Here is an 18,065-nt window from a genome sequence, read left to right on the forward strand (position 1 = left end):
CACACCTTGTCTGGTCTTTCTCTCGAAAATCCAGCTGTTCCACTTCGTGCTCCCCTTAGAGGCCTGGAGAACTTACATTGTGTTGACTGGATGCAGTATTTTTCTGTACTGAAAAATGCATTTGTTTTCAGAGTTTGTGTGTTTTTAACATTGCATCGTTTCTGTCTTTGCAGCATGTTTGCTGGTCTATGTTTTGGCTTTCTGAAGCATTTGTTTGTTTTTGTTTTTCATTTATTTATTTCATTATTAATATTATTATTTTTGACAGAAGGATCAAATTTAGGTTAACAATAGCAGCGCATACAACTCAAATATAGTATCTCACATAAGTGAGTACACCTCTCCCATTTTTGTAAATATTTCATTATATCTTTTCATGGGACAACACTATAGAAATGACACTTTGATATAACTTAAAGTAGTCAGTGTACAGCTTGTATCGTAGTGTAGATTTACCTTCCTCTGAAAATTACTCAAAACACAGCCATCAACATCTAAACAGCTGGCAACATAAGTGAGTACACCCCACAGTGAACATGTCCAAATTGTGCCTAAAGTGTCAATATTTTGTGTGCCAACCATTATTATCTAGCACTGCCTTAACCCTTTTGGGCATGGAATTCACCGGAGCTCACAGGCTGCTTCAGGAATCCTCTCCCACTCCTCCATGATGACATCATGGAGCAGATGGATGTGAAGACACCTTGCGCTACCCCACCTTCACCTTGAGGATGCCCCACAGGTGCACAGGTGAGTTTAGGGCTGGATACATACTTGGCCAGTCCATCACCTTCACCTTCAGCTTCCTCAGCAAGGCAGTTGTCATCTACTAGGTGTGTTTTGGGTCATTATCAGGTCATTATCATGCTTGCTGTTGTAAACTTTATCAAAGGTGCTTCATTTAGCTGTGAGTGTGACTACAAACAGAGTGCACTCCATGACTGAGTGGGAGTACGGGGGTTCCTGTTCCAGAAAGGTCTGTTATCAACTTTTACCCTCATAATAAGATTATGGATACAGGACGTGTTCTATGCTGAGTGAAGAGGAGGAGCTGCGAATTCAGGTGGAGGCGTTTTTTTATGAAGAGCTTATCAGCGGGAGGGGAGGTAGATGGGTCCAACAAACCTGGGACTTAAACATCTAACAATAATATGTATTTTGAAAAAATTAGGTGGGATAAGAACATGACATCAGTGCCAATGCCTTCAGCTGCCTCTTTTAGCTCTGCTAAAATTGTGTGTCTGTATTGTGGGTCTTTTGGAGCCTCTGTGGTTGGTGTGTTTTAAGTACAGTTCCACAAACTCTACATCTGCCTGTCAAATGAATGAGTTGGCTCAATATTTAGTTTAACCATTTTCAGAGCTGTAACAGTGATTCAATCTATAGGAAACTAAAGCAAAGATCAGTCATCTAGAAAGTAGAAATACCACATTTGACCGGGACACAGCATCTCCAGTGTGAGCACTGACTGTGTCTTTTCCACTGAGACTAATGAAGCTGACATTTTACAGGGAAAGAAGGAATCTATTAATGTGACATCTTATTTAGCATGCTCATTAGCTCATATCAAATCATACGTTTAGTTATTAAACTTATATCAAAACCCAAACTGCTGTAGCACAAACTGTAAGTGCTGACTTCATGCCCAGCACTCAGTGTTTGCTTACTTCCCTCTTCTGTTCTGAAAGAAGACAAAAAGTTTCTGGAGAGGGCTGCCAACAAAGAGGAAAACCTGGTGCGTCAAGGCGATGTGGCGTGTTTGTGCTGGGAACAGCAGAACTGACTGTTTGACTGGATTCCTGCGTGAGTCTTTTTGTCAGCCTGAGTTTCCGTCCTGAAGCGCTGTGGAGTTTTTTTTCAGCCTGTCATGTCTTCACCTGGTCTTCTGACCCCCCACCCCACCACCCCCCCAACACCCTCCAACCCTCAGCTGCCATGTGGCCTGTCACACTGACTCGCCTTTGCCACACTACACACATACAGATCAGTTTTGCTGTATTTGTGAGGAGCTTCCATTATCTGGTTCTATTCAGGGTTTCCTCACATATAATATAATATAATCTTAACCATATCACAGTTGATTAATTTTTACTAAAAGCCTGAGTTTTTACTTGTCTAATTGTATTCCATAGAGATGTCATACTCCTGCTCTGGTTTCTATTTTTTTCTCATCCTTATAACAGAAAAAAGTAAAAATAAAAGTAAATACCTAATCTCACAAACTACTACAAAGTACTGGACCAACAAGCCTAATATTTTGTGTGCACATTTATGACTGCAGGTTGAAGGACCTCTCATGGTTGCGGTGATTCACAGTTGTTAAAAAAACTGTTTAATTGACTGTTTTATACCATCATTAACTGCTGACACCACACTCCTCTTAAATGGCCGTTGGGGGATGCAAATTTTCTGGAAATGGTCTTAGCTAAGAATCAACAAGCCTAAAGGCCTCTACACATGATCAGCTGTAAAACCGTTTTGCGCTGGCTGTCCCATTGTTTGTCTATGGAGAGGGCAGGACCGCCTGACAAAGCGGCACCGCTACCCTTGGCATCGTGCACCACTCGGATTTTCTGCCCGAGCGCTGCACTCAGAATTGAAATTATTTGAACTTTGAGCGAGTTTACCTCTGACCTCTGCGCCGCACTTGGTGGTGAGCAAAGCGCGTTGTTCTTATCATGTAAAGGCCATTTTACCGTCTGTTGCAGGTACCGTTCTGTCCTTCATCAACGTCCATGCACAACTTTGGTTTTATTTTAAACCAGAGCATTTGTAGAATAGTAGTTAGTCAGCTGTTTTTGTTATATTTGACACCATCTTCATCCTCGTCTGCGCTCATCTAGAGCATCATACCTTGATGAAGTGAAAGGAATAAAGATAAAGATAAAATGATAACCCTTTTACTTTTATTATTATTATCTTATTATGCCAACTTAAGAATTAAATTTGTTTATTTGGGTGTTTTAGCTCTCTGGAGTGGAAACTGATGCAAATGAGCTCATTAATCAATGAGGGGGGCTTGTGTGCTGAGCTGAACTGCCAATCAGAGTGGTTTAATTCATAGATTAAACATACTGAATCGGTGGAGAAAAAAAAGCTATCTAGCGCCACCGAGGGTCAGTGATGCGGGACACACTGCAGGGCTGACGGCCATGGACACTCACGGATGGCCCACCACTTACCGAGAGCCAATTGTCTGCTTGGTGTGTCAGGGCCTTAAGGGAGCCAGAAGGGACAATTCCACCTGGTACACTTGCACCGTGTTCCAGATCCCATGGCGGCCGCCCGGTTTAGTTCTGCTGCATGGCGTCATACCACACCAAATGGGTTTCAGAAGCAGAGGATTTTGCCTGCTCGATTTTGTTAATCTCATCTTTTTTTGTTTTTTTTTTTTTAGATATTTGTGCTTCTACCCCTAAGTAAGTAAGTAAGTAGTCTAGTTAAATTGTTTCTTTTTTTGTCTGTTGTAATTGTTGTTGTTTTTAACTACTTCATTGATTGTTTACAAAGTTAATACCGTTAAAAGTCCAGTTATGAATGGATCAACCAATTGCATGGATCACATGGATCAAATATTTGTAACTCTGTTATGGTTACTAAAAATACATTCTTCCATTTTATTTTTAATTTCACAAACAGTGCCTGTTAGCAGGAAAACTCAATCTGCTCTGTTGCAGCTCTGTAAAATACAGATGTGTATTTTATTAGCTTCTAAAACACATTATAGCATGTCTGCTGGAACAGAATTGTACAGAGTGGCCGCAAAGCCCTGGCAGAGACTTGCACTTCTCTGAGTGCACTTCTCTAGTTGAGTTTGTATCTGGCACATTGCATAAAGAGGTGCTGTCTACTAACTCTGGCACATTTCTCAATAATGTCTCAACACTGGAAGACCTGTTCAAAATTGTGAAGTTGTTAAGCTTAAATTCTAGATATGTTATAAATAACTGAGAGAATGGGACTCCTGAATCTGATATGATGCTACTAGATCTTTTCACTAGACAGGATGCATCATTCTGTTGGTCTTGTTAAAACTACAAAAACACTGGCAACTGTGCACATTTTTGAGTGACCCTTGAGAGTAGACTATGTCTATAATGATCAGTGTTTACTGATGCTGCTGAAGGCTTGTCTTTGTACTGTAAAACTTCAGTTAGAAGCCTAGTCCCAATGAAACGCTTAGTCTCTTTTACTAGCCTGGTGTGATAACACATTTTTAAAATAAACGCCTGTCTCATTGAGACTCCTGGTCTGGTTGCCAAGCAGTTCATTTTTATAGAACTTCTTTGGATGTATGAAAAAGGTTGTTGGCTACCCACTGGAGCTAACTTTAGGTAACTGCTCAGATCAAATATAGAGGTTTGAACTTTTGTCAGTATAGAGATGTTACACAATGTTAGCTTGGTTAGATTCTCCACAATTCAATCGTTAAGTTCATTTCACTGAAACCATGAGCACTAGAGAAGACCCTAATTCATTCAGATTAACTGGCATGATGAAAAAGAAGTGGTGACTTCCTTCCTCTGAAGCAGTCATGAAGTCAGATTATGTGTCCATTCCTTGATTACCTGGTAAGTTATTCATATTCCTTCAGTCTGTAAGAATCAAAAGTGTTTTTCATATAAATAAATCCTTATTGCGAATATTGTTCTAACAGGATAAAGTGGTGCTGTGTCGGTATGCCAGGTGCCGTTATCCTCGAGTGCTGTAAAAAGAGTGTCCCACTCTCTGATACCTTGTCTGTTGGAGCTAGATTAAATGAATGATTTGTTATTGATATGTTATTCCAAGACAAATCTTTATACAAGTAATATTTATACTAGTTTAAATAAATAAGTTCATTGTATTTTCCGATCTTTGCTGAGCAACAGATTTATGTGAAAGCAATTAAAGGCCTGTCCCATATAGATGCCTGTCCCTAATAACAGCCTGTTGACTTCAGTGATTTAAGCTAATAATAGCCCAGGCAACTAATTTAAATTTACAGGTAAATGATATTGAAAACATGAAATAAATTAATCTTATAATTTAATTGATTATTTGGTCTTGTAGAAACAAACTCTTGAATGCTTGTGAATATACAGTTCCTCATGTTTATAGGATAAAAAAATAAATGATTGAACCTTTAACCTGTTGAAGTAAGAAGCAGCACAATGACCTCACTTCACAAAAATGCAAACACACACACACACACACACACACACACACACACACACACACACACACACACGCATTTTCACTTGTAACATATTCTGGGAATGTATTTTCTGCAGAATTCCTTTCTTGCTCAGTGTGAGAGTGTGGAGATAACAGACTTTGGTTCAATAAAGCAACCACTTGAGCAACCTGCCCCTCAGTTCACTTCAGTCTTCTATTTCCTCAGCAGATTGTCAGCACACATCCCCCTCCCCACACCCCCTTCAACATTCACCCCCTGGGCCACTTTTACACTCCAGACCCTTTATATTCTCCCCAAACATCCCTGTTCACATCTATTTTTGTGACCCCCACTCCCCCTCGCTTTTTCTTTGAGGTTAGTTGGACTAGCCCCCGGCTCAGTGAGGGGGGGCAGCCTTTGATGCCCCCCACCTCCTTGAGTGCTGATGCTGAGATGAATGCAGCCCAGAGACAAAGAACTGAACATCCAAAGCTGCCCTGACACCTTTACAAGGTGGCACACAGGATGACATGTCAAATGTTATGAGGTTTTAGTTAGACTGCTTTCACTTGTGTTCCTGTGACTCGGAGGAGTTTGTCACCGTGGGATTAGTATGTGTTAGAGTGAGACATTGTGCTCACATCAGTCAATTAACAGAGAAGGTGAATCACAGAAAAGATCTCCTCATCAGAAGAGTTTAAATCTCTGAAGTCTATAATTTCACAATAACATCTAATCCACTAATCGGGTGTGAAAGGCTGATTGATTTTTCACAGCGACTTCCTTCCTACTTCTCTCAAGTTTGATCTACCCTACCTATTGTGGAGGTGTGTGAATGCACCTTTACATTGCTGTAAACAGCACAGTGCACATTCAGAATATGCTCCCCTGTAGTTGTTTTGATTGTCTGTCTTACCAGGATCAAAAGCCCTGTTTCCATTTGGCAATACAGTACAGTATGGAACCGTTTCATACCTTCCCCATTTTTGGTCACCCTTCTGTTGGGGTACCAAGTACACAGATCTGGTACTAGAAGGTGGAGCTGTGAGCACTGCAGTCCGTTCATTGGTCATTAGCGGATGGTCACTCTGCTTAGGAATGAGTTGGGGCTGGTTTTGAGGCTCATGAGAGAAACAAAGAAACTTAATTCACTGGGCTGACTGTCAGCGACTTCTAAGGTGGACCGGTGATGAGGAAATATAGTGACTGCTGGACGGAGCAGTGAGTGACAACAAACCCACCCACATTTAAGAGTACCCTTTGTGGTAGAAACACTAGAGTCTAGGTACCATGTCTGAAGGCTTACTTTTGGCTCCAAAGGTACCATACCAAAAGTGTTTGGTGGAAACAGGGTTGTAGACTGTATATAAAGATGGACAACGAATCTCCACTAACCCCGACTGTACAAATATAAAGTCAAAATATACAGCCGCTGCACGAACTAAAGTTAAGGCAGCAAAAGTCCAAGAGGGGTGGGTTGGAGAGGCGACTTTCACCCGGGAGTGAGGTATTCATGGTCTGTTAGATTAAAAACTCAAACCCTGTTCTTTTTGCCTAAGCCCAACCACTTGTGTTACTTGTTGAAGAAAAAAAATGTAAATTCACAGTATTGTAATAACATGGTGAATTTATATTGAAGGAGACTGTATGCAAACTATACATTTCCAATGTGTATTTTGAAAGAAGACAATGCCTTTAACAGGCAGAAGTTGACACGGCATCCCAGAACGCCAACAACCAATGCACCCAAGGTTCCTTGCATGTTTTATCTAGACGTGGAAAATCCATGACCAAACATTGATATGTGTCAAGGTCAGAGTAAGAATGTGTTGTCTACACAGCTGCATTCTCCACTACCATTGGATTCCTGCCGATAACCCTTTCTGACCAAGTGTGAATAGCACTGTTGATCGCAAGAACACCGATTGGCACACACAGCTGTCAATCATGACGTCAAACCCTTTTTTTTAAAACATCAAATTACTAGCTATAACCAAACCTACCAGAAAAGAATAACACTTGAACACACATCAGCATGATAACAACTACATAAAATGACAGAAACCATCTTTGGGAAAAATACCATTTGACCTGTACTGAGAGTTTTTAGTTAAGCCCACATTCCATCCGCTAAGATAGAGGGGGTGGGGTTAATGACCTATGTTGTAGCCACCCACCGGGGGCAATTGAGATTTTTTGACTTCACTTTTGAGGAGCTGCATGTTGTCCATATGCAGTCTATGACTTGGATTTGTGGAAAAACTCACAAAACAAACATCTTAGCATTAGCTTGTTGAATGTAATGATTTTTGGAAAAATGGGACTGTTTGGCCATTTGAGAATTTTGTACCAGAGGTCATTTTGTTTGAATGTTAATGATTGTGACTCATATTATTCATTTCCGCATCAGTGGAGAATGGAAGCAGCTCTCCATGATTTCTCCTGCTTTATTCAATTATATTAGGTCAGTGTGTGTGTGTGTGTGTGTGTGTGTGTGTGTGTGTGTGTGTGTTTGTTCAGCCTCTAGCTCTGTGGTGAGTCAGGTAAAGACAAGCCTGCTCAGGAGTCCTTAGGCAATCATGAGGTACAGAGGAAACCCTTGAACTCACTAAAAAGAACTCAGGAGGAGTCTAAAGGCTCTGGCTGCAAACAAATGACTGGACTGGTCCAAGGATCACGGTCTTATTGTACTTGGCAGAGAATATGCAGATGATGCACACTTGTCCAAGTTCATTTGAATCTCCCAAAACTTCAAGCTCCATTGATAGGACCAGCTCAGGCCATTTGGGAGCCCTAAAGGAGTCATTATTCTCTGTAAATGTATGGTTGTACCTACATACATTCACTCTGTTGCTTTGTAAAGCAGCAGTTGTGCCATCCAATGCCACAAATTGTATAAAATAGTAAAAAACATTGTCCAAGACTGTGGATGTAACATTAATATCATTTTTACTTGCCCACTTTTTCATGTGAGGCTTAAATCTTAAGACAGAGTGGAGTGACACGAGCAGTATTTGTATGAAGCATTAAAGTCAGTAAATTTAGTAAGTTGCGGACACTTCTGCTGTCAAGTTTCTGCAGCTAAAACCTTAATTAGGGTTAGGGATGGAACTCATGACTAAATATATTGCATCGCTGTATCCAAGTATGATGGGACATGACCCCACCAATAAAGGTTAACACTAACAGAATACACCAATTCACCATTCTGACAGCCAGGACAACCATGCTCCAAACACACCTCACACACCTCGGGCCATAAGGGCTCCGATGAAAAAATTCTAAACTGTCTTCAACATATGCAATTTCAGGCAGCGTAACGGATTGGTATGAGAGTAGATAATTGGACCAGAAAAAAATGTGTCAAGAATTTATTTTGCTTACTGATCAACCAGTAGTCTGGGAGGGACTTTTTCTTTTCTTCTTTTTTATTTTTTGGTTACATTACTCAAATCTGTTTCTTTTGTATTTACATTGTATTGTATTTTTTCCAAAATCGGTTTCAGTCCAAAGTCATCAAATACTAGCGCTTGGTCAGTGAGTTCCACATCAGAAACCAACGAAAAAAGCTGTCCTTTCATGTCAGCATGATATGTAGCAGTCAGTTTGTAATGTTGCCTGACGGCATAAGGGGGGAAACGCAGCCGGACAGCAACATAAGTTAATGGCCGACAAGTCTGCCTAGGGCAGGTGGGAGGGTTAGGCTTAGGGTTATGGTTTTGTTGCCTGAACCCAACCATGTATGTGTGTTGTCTAAATGTAACCACATGCCTTTGTTGTTGAAGGAAAAAAACAGTGTTGTACAGAAGTAGTGCATTTATTTTGAAAGAGACTGTATGCAAAGTGTATATTTCCTGTGAAAACAGAAGTGTATTTTGAAAAGACACTAGGCTGAAGTTGACCTGGCGTCCCACAACGTCAACAACCAATGCACCCTGGATACCTTGCATGTCATACCTTGACATGGAAAGTTCATGACCAAACGTCGAAATGTAACAAGCTCAAAGTGAGAATGTATTGCTATTCTTGTGAAGCAAATAAAGTTTTCTCAAAGTGTGCTCATTTATTAGTTAACATGTCCTGGTGCAAGCTATTTTTCAGTGTATATGACACCTATGTTCATACTTCTACATGCTGATAATGACCTTGAACTGCAAACACAGAAGAGTTGCACATGAACATAATTTGTATGAGATTTGTCTGGTTTGTTCATAGTGAAGCCAACAGGCAGCTGGTTTTCAGTTACTTATATATATTTTGTGAACCCTTTGTTTTGTTTTAATGCAAATCCTGGAGTTGCACTTGGAACTCACACAAAAATGTACCAAAAATGTAGTAATGGGATAATGATGATAAACAGTATTGCATCTGCATAATGCACAGCACTCTTTAACACTGTTTTTTATTTTCATACACAATACAGTGTCTCAGTGTCATCAGCATGGTGGAACCACTGTCACACTTTGACTATGTAAGTCTAAAACCCCATTTATGTGTAATTTATAGCTCAGCATCAGGTTTCACCTGTTGATATCACCACACAGTATGAGTGATAATTGGAAGATTTGCCTGGTTTTATTGCTGATTTGGGAGTAAATCTTACACTATTCCATGTAATCACCATAATTACAATGATAGTAAGTGGGGGTCATATAAGCAGGAGGTTTACAGTGGAGATGCCATTGTAGGTATATTTTTTGTTCTTTTTTTACTTTTATTTGACCAGGTAAACCACTTGTCATTTACAATGCCAGCCTGGGCAAGAAGCAGTGACAAGAGGCAAACAAACAAAACATTAAAACACAGATACAGCTGGTGGAGTAATCCAAGCACAACATCATGACATATACGGTATATGCAACATCAGAGATCTTTGTATTGTGTTCCAGAGACGCAAACTGAAAAACAAGTGCAGTGATCAGAAATTATTGCTTGTACTGAGTTATTAAAGGAGGATAATGGAATGAGGGTGTGGAGTTTTAGCATCTTTTGTAACATGTTCCAGTCACTAGGAGCAGCAAACTGGAATGAATTACAGCCAAAGCAAGTTTTAGAAATGACTATACTAAGGGCTCATACACATGCCATGTCTTTGGAAACACAAGGTCACGTACTGGGTGCTACTTTTGTGCCTTTTCTGCACCAGCTTTCAAGAGCAAGGTGGCAGGTTGCGTCTCAGGTTGCTAAGCAACCTTTAAAAGCACCATATCATAGCCTATTCACCTGAAATCCTGAGTGCAGAGCTGATCTTCTTCCAGGTGCTATTTGTGGGTAGGCCTATTGTCTGTGGGACAGACGTAAAGCTCTGGCAGCCCCACACTAAAGTGATCAACTTCTTCTCCATATTTATCACAGACTGATATATACAAAAGAAGGGAAAGATGATCATATGACATGCAGTGTGTGCTGCTGTATTTGGGCGCAGACATCGCACCCAGAAATATAGGCGCTTGGGAACGTGTGCATGTCGTGATGGTGTCGCTCTGGCATTTGAGTATGCCTGCCACGTGTCTACATTAAAAACAATGAATTTGTTTGAGCATAAAATGCAGCATGTGTACGGCCCCCAAAGAATTTGCTAGAGCGTAAATGGCAGTTACTGTGGGAGATACTGAGTAGTGAGTGGAGACATCAGGGGGTTTTGCCAATAATAGTGTTGCATTGAACTGAAAAGGACAGTGTTGGACTGAAAACTCTTGCCACACAGTGTTCTTTATATTGTATAGTAGTGTACTATTGTGCTATTATTATAGTACAACTAACAATTATTTTCACTATCAATTAATCTGCCAGTTTTTTCGGCTGATTGTTTGTTGTCTATGAAATATTTACAAAATGGTGAGAAAAGGCATTCACACTTCCTCAGCGGCCATAATATTTACATGAATACCTACATTATGCAAAGAAGGGAAAAAAAAAAAAGAAAGAGTGACTGACAGACAAAATTATTCCAAAATGATTTGTTTCCCTTTCTATGCCATTGTCTGGACTGTTATATTTTGTCTCACCACTTACAGTTAAAGCTGTGGAAAAGCATTTGAAAGGGGGGAAATATCTGATAAAAAGAAAGGGGTGTACACAATCCATTGTGCTTGCATGGGGGAGGATTAGCTCCTGACATCCATATAATAATAAGAGTGGCCTCAGCAGTCCCAGTTTAAGACTGTGATACTGTTGATCCCCATATGGGCTTTTACAGTATACCACCATGAAACAGGACAAACAGTCCTGTGTCATATTTATCCCTGAGGTATAACACAATCTGCCCTCGTGTCTTGCCTGAACACTGGGTGAGATTGCTTTAAACTGTAAGCTACTCTTTTCATGGAAAAGATCTAAAATTAATCAGCGGGCTTGTTGTCCCCTCTTAAGGCCACGATAAGAAGGTTTTGGTGCACGGGGAGGGAAACATAAGAGGCTTTGGGGGCCGCTTTTATTAAAAGGATCTGACATCTACCTGCCCTCTCAAATGGCGGGCACTTTTGACACTTCTGGCACGCAAAGCAGCCGTACAAAAATAACCACGTCTCCTGGGCTGTAGGCCTGCTCTGTTTGGATGCTGTTTACCTTAAAGGACACTGTGAAAAGCATCATAAATGAAATGCCTCTTCACAACAAATCACAGAGCAATTTATTTGGCAGCTTGAATGTCCACACATGGGCTGATTTCTCTCTTCATCTTTTCATTTTCCTGTTGTCATTTTCCACACGTATCATGTCGGAGACGGCTTGATGGACTCAATGTGTCGGAACGGCTTGTTCTCACATCCGTATCACTGCAGGACTCCCCACAGTACAGCAGCGGCCTGTCAGCGCTAAGACTCGGGGCCAGTTCTCACTGTGATGGTCAGTTGGAGATTCTTTTTATTTTGATACAGTTATCGTTTCCCATTTCCCCACTTGATTGGAGCTTAAAAGCCAAAGCAGCTCAGATCGTGCCGGCATAAATCTCCAGGCCCATTAATCCATCCTGGTGTCGTCTCTCGCACAGAACTGCCCAATCATGTCTGGATATTCATGGGGAAATTAAATGAATGATATTCCAAGGCAGCTCGGCGACACTGCAGATTGGATGTTAAAATAGGTGGGGTGCTTTGTGCGTTTGCTGTTGATTATCCTCATATGTATAGGAATTGCCTCGGCAGAGACAGTAAAGAGCATGTGACGTCACATTAACTCAAACAGCCCTTTGTTTTTTCTATTCTGTTTCACATCTCCCATCAAGGTTATTTCTGAAGAGGAAGTACTAAGAATGAGAAACATGATGTTGAATGATAGGTTAACAGGGCCCCGATAGAATAATACACAAAGAAATGTGGAGGAACTAACATTTGAATTTTAATTTCATATGTATTTCAATTAACCACAGGATGCCATGATTAAAAATATCAGGAGATATACACAAGAATCCAAACTGACATATCAAGGTTCCCTATAGATTCCATTCTGTAATGTCTACACTATAAATGTGACATGAAATTTAAAAAATGCAGTTTGTGTTATAACCTGGTGTTCTAAGCAATCTGATATTCACATGGTAACTACCTGCCAAACACATATGTGGGTGTTGTTACAGTGAAATACCATCATTGATAGCAAAATATCATTAAATAACCCCATCCTCCTAAAAGTCATTTTTTTAGTTGATGCATGTGTCTGTTGGGCTGAAAGAAAAATTCAATTTCCCCTACTCAAACAAGTCTTAGTGAAATCACTTTCTTTCCAATGTCTCAGGGAGGGTTCAAATCTTTTGACGCAGCTTTGTACGAGGTGCTTATCTATAGTCAGTGCATTACCTATAGTAGATGTCAGTTGGTACACCTACAGTTTGGAGAAGCAGACTAAAGTACTGCCAGGAAAGCTAAGCAATGTACTGCTGTGGATGGAGGCAGCAGCAAAACATATTTTGGCCACTTAAAGAAAAAAAGGCCTGCTGCAAAAAAAAATTGTCATTTGATTTTCTTGTCCTATTTTTACTATTTCAGTCACTGTGAGCACTCACGTCCCAGCCAAACTGTTTTTGTAGTAACGTAAAAAAAAAAAAAAAAAAAAAAAAAGTGCCATCAGATGGCAGGAGCTGCGTTTAAAGTGCTGCATGAATACCATGAAAGTCACTGAATCCTCCACAACAACTTCCTGCAAAGTTTCACAGTAAAAGTCATTTTTATAATATGAGGGGATTCTCTCTACCTAAAGGATACGGGGCTTTTAATTTAAAATGATATAGGAAGTGTTGAGTTTGAAACAACGGTCCTTTAATAAAGCAAACAGGAGTGCATTAAAAATAAAAAATAGAAAAATACAGAGGGTATGAGAAATAAAGGCCTGTGTCTGGAAATAAAAGCCTATGAAGCTGGTACCCTTTGCACCTGTGGTACTTAAAAGTCCTGCCACTATTTGTGAATTTTATTCCTTGCTAGCCTGCTGCTAATGGCAGTACTTGCTAAAGTGCCTCTGCTGTTTCACGCCAGCATTTTTCCATCTTTACTCTGTCGTGGTAACATCCCTAGAGGGAAAACTGGGATGTTGTTGCCATGCAGTTGTCTACGGCAGCAGATCGCTCTGTGTTTTGATTGGTCAAAATGACTACTGTGGGAGTGCACGAAAGAAGGCTTGAAAGACAAAAAGAAAATTAAACATGCTAGACTGTCTGTTGGGATGTCATGAGGCATCCCAGATGCAGAATCAGCTGTTGTCTGTTGTGACACGCTACACAAGACAAATTATGGATTATCGCGCATGACACTCATTGTCGTTCACCATCTGAGCTGACATTGTACTACACTGCATCGGGCTGTAATTGGGCTGATATTGTGTAGTCTGAATCCGGCATAATGCGGTGCTCAGCCAGTTGCGCTTATGCATGGGAGTACGGAAGATTTAGTGTTGAGAAAATATAGTACCAAAGTAAAAGGGGCTATCTGATAGCAAGGTAAAGTGGTAAAAATATTTTAAATATTGTGTACACTTACACTGATATTGATTTTTTTGGTGGCTTAAATAGGTTTTGCAGCTGCCTCTGTCTACAGCAACCCGTAAGTTAAAACAAATATCGCGAAAATTTGAAAGGAATTGACGATTAACCAAACTGGAAGAATCTCGTTTAATCTGGACAGACAGTCTCAAAAGTTAGAAGAGGGGCCTCCGCAATGCCAGAGCAAACTATTACTCAGCATTAATAGAAGACAATAAGAACAACCCCAGGTTTCTTTTCAGCACTGTAGCCAGGCTGACTGAGAGTCAGAGCTCTATTGAGCCTTGTATTCCTTTAGCCCTTAGCAGTAATGATTTTATGAGCTTTTTTAATTACAAAATTCTAACTATTAGAGGCAAAATTCATGACCTCCTGTCCTCAGATAGTACCTATCTAACCTCAAACACAGCTGTAAAACCTAATATATATTTAGATTACTTCTCCCCAATTTCTCTTCAAGAATTGACCGCAGTGATTTCTTCATCTAAATCATCAACGTGTCTCTTAGACCCCATCCCAACTAAGCTACTTAAGGAGGTCTTTCCTTTAGTTAACACTCATATATTAGATATGATCAATATATCCTTATTAACAGGCTATGTACCACAGTCTTTTAAGGTAGCTGTAATTAAACCTCTACTAAAAAAGCCCACCCTGGATCCAGAGGCGTTAGCCAACTATAGACCAATATCTAATCTTCCCTTTATGTCAAAGATCCTTGAGAAAGTAGTCGCAGACCAGCTGTGTGATTTTCTCCACGATAATAATTTATTTGAGGAATTTCAGTCAGGATTTAGAGTGCATCATAGCACTGAGACAGCACTAGTTAAAATTACAAATGACCTTCTGATTGCTTCAGACAAAGGACTTGTCTCTGCACTTGTTTTATTAGATCTTAGTGCGGCGTTTGACACTACTGACCATCAAATTCTACTGCAGAGACTGGATCAATTAATTGGCCTAAAAGGTTCTGTACTGAGCTGGTTTAAATCTTATTTATGTGATTGTTTTCAGTTTGTTCACGTTCATAATGAATCGTCCTTACGTACTAAAGTTTGTTTTGGAGTTCCGCAAGGTTCTGTGCTCGGACCAATCCTATTTACTCTATATATGCTTCCTTTAGGTAACATCATTAGAAATCACTCTATAAATTTCCATTGTTATGCGGATGATACTCAGTTGTATTTATCGATGAAGCCAGAAGAAAGTAATCAATTAACTAAACTCCATAATTGCCTTAAGGACATAAAAACTTGGATGAGCACCAATTTCCTGATGTTAAATTCAGACAAAACTGAAGTTATTGTTCTTGGCCCCAAACAACTCAGAGACTCTTTATCTGATGACATAGTTTCTCTAGATGGCATTGCTCTGGCCTCTAGCACTACCGTAAGAAACCTCGGAGTAATATTTGATCAAGATTTGTCTTTTAATTCTCATTTAAAACAAACCTCATGGACTGCATTTTTTCATCTGCATAATATTGCGAAAATTAGGCCTATCCTGACCCAAAAAGATGCAGAAAAATTGGTCCACGCTTTTGTTACCTCAAGGCTGGATTACTGTAACTCTCTATTATCAGGTAGCTCTAGTAAGTCCTTAAAAACTCTCTAGCTAATTCAGAATGCAGCAGCACGTGTACTAACAGGAACTAAGAAACGCGATCATATCTCTCCTGTTTTAGCTTCTCTGCACTGGCTCCCTGTAAAATCCAGAATTAAATTTAAAATCCTACTGTTAACTTATAAAGCTCTAAATGGTCAAGCTCCGTCATATCTTAGAGAGCTCATAGTGCCATATTATCCCACCAGAACACTGCGCTCTGAGAACGCAGGGTTACTCGTGGTCCCTAAAGTCTCCAAAAGTAGATCAGGAGCCAGAGCCTTTAGCTATCAGGCTCCTCTCCTGTGGAATCATCTTCCTGTTACGGTCCGGGAGGCAGACACCGTCTTCACATTTAAGACTAGACTTAAGACTTTCCTCTTTGATAAAGCTTATAGTTAGGGCTGGCTCAGGCTTGCCCTGTACCAGTCCCTAGTTAGGCTGACTTAGGCCTAGTCTGCCGGAGGACCCCCTGTAATACACCGGGCACCTTCTCTCCTTCTCTCTCTCTCTCTCTCTCTCTCTCTCTCTCTCGTATTCTATTACTGCATCTTGCTAACTCGGCCATTCTGGATGTCACTAACTCGGCTTCTTCTCCGGAGCCTTTGTGCTCCACTGTCTCTCAGATTAACTCATATCGCAGCGGTGCCTGGACAGCGTGACGTGTGTGGTTGTGCTGCTGTCGTGGTCCTGCCAGATGCCTCCTGCTGCTGCTGCCATCATTAGTCATTAGTCATACTTCTACTGTTATTATACACATATGATTATTGTCACACATGTATACTGCCAGATATTAATACAAACTTTCAACATATTGTACCGCAGTAGCCAGAACTATAACTATAATATTATTACTTTCAATAATGTTGTTGTAAGCTACTGTCATTACCTGCATCTCTCTCTCTCTCTCTCTCTCTCTCTCTCTCTCTCTCTCTCTCTCTCTCTGTGTCTCATTGTGTCCCCGTTAAAGGGTTTTTTTTGGGACGTTTTTCCTTATCTGCTGTGAGGGTCATAAGGACAGAGGGATGTCGTATGCTGTAAAGCCCTGTGAGGCAAATTGTGATTTGTGATATTGGGCTTTATAAATAAAATTGATTGAATTGATTGATTGACATTGCTGAGCTTCAGTGCCGGTACTCCAGCCTGCTTCTCTAAACTGAGGGTGTGCTGACTGGCATCAACTTTATGTAATACACAAACTATGCATAAGTACGTCATACAACCCCACTTCAAAAAACCCAAACTATCCCTTTAAAGTATCACTTAAAGATTTTCAGTTTTCTCTTATTACCTTTCTGAGTCAATTCTGATGAGAAGAATTCTATCAGTTGTAACTCTGTATATCTAGTTCAGTGATAAGAACAAATTTAGCTTAGCACAAAAACTGTAGGTCAAGAAATAGCTCCAGCAGTAATAACTTTAAAGTTGTTGGAAAGTGTATGCTTTCACTTCTGTCAGAGCTTGGCTAGCAGTTCCTCCTACTTCTATTCTTTATGCTAATACAATATCTATCTCTGGACAGACAGAAGTGAGACTGATAGAGATGTCTCAGGTGGATCCTAATGATTGGTATCCTGGGATCTTAGAATGGGTTGCACTGGGTAAAGTGAAGCCGATGAAGTCTTTACTGTACTCTTCTGAGTTTTGTGCAACTCAGCCTGTTGCAGTGCTTCTCTGCTAGTCTTACAGTGCAAGCATTTCACTACAGGCTATGCGAGTGAAAATTAAGTGTGAATTTGGGAAATTCACTGGTGCGAGTGACTGTGAGTTGAGGTTAGCAAAATGCACAGATCTCCCCTCTCTCTTCCTCACTAGCAAAGATCAGTGTACTAAAGAGTTAGGTAGCAGGTTCAATGTTCAGCTGGCACTGACCATCACTTTCACCAGCTAAAATGACAAACAGGTCACATCAGCTGTGACTTATTATCATTTAATCTGTGAGTAACTTGATGATAGACTGACTGTAAACTTGGCTGTTATGAGGTGGGTGTACTCAGCCAAAGATCATTTGTGAGAGAAGAAACTCCCCTCTGTGACACGACCACACTAAGTTCTACCATTATGATAAAGCAAAATAACATGATTGTGTTAGTTTGTCTGCTGGTTAACTATATGTGGTACGAACCATGTCCACTTGCAAAAAAGTCACAACATTTTAGGCAAATAACTACATGTGAACAAACCCTTTTTTTTGCATTGCGCATTAGTGTCATCCAAGGAGAAAGTCAAATTTCACCAGCAGTTGGATTTACCTCATTTCCTCCACTCTCATCTAAAATCTGTTTTGCTCTCTATTCTTCTAAGAAGGATTTGTTTCCCCCCTTTTATAAC

This window comes from Epinephelus fuscoguttatus, linkage group LG1, assembly GCF_011397635.1.
Source record: "Epinephelus fuscoguttatus linkage group LG1, E.fuscoguttatus.final_Chr_v1".
Taxonomy (NCBI): Eukaryota; Metazoa; Chordata; class Actinopteri; order Perciformes; family Serranidae; genus Epinephelus; species Epinephelus fuscoguttatus.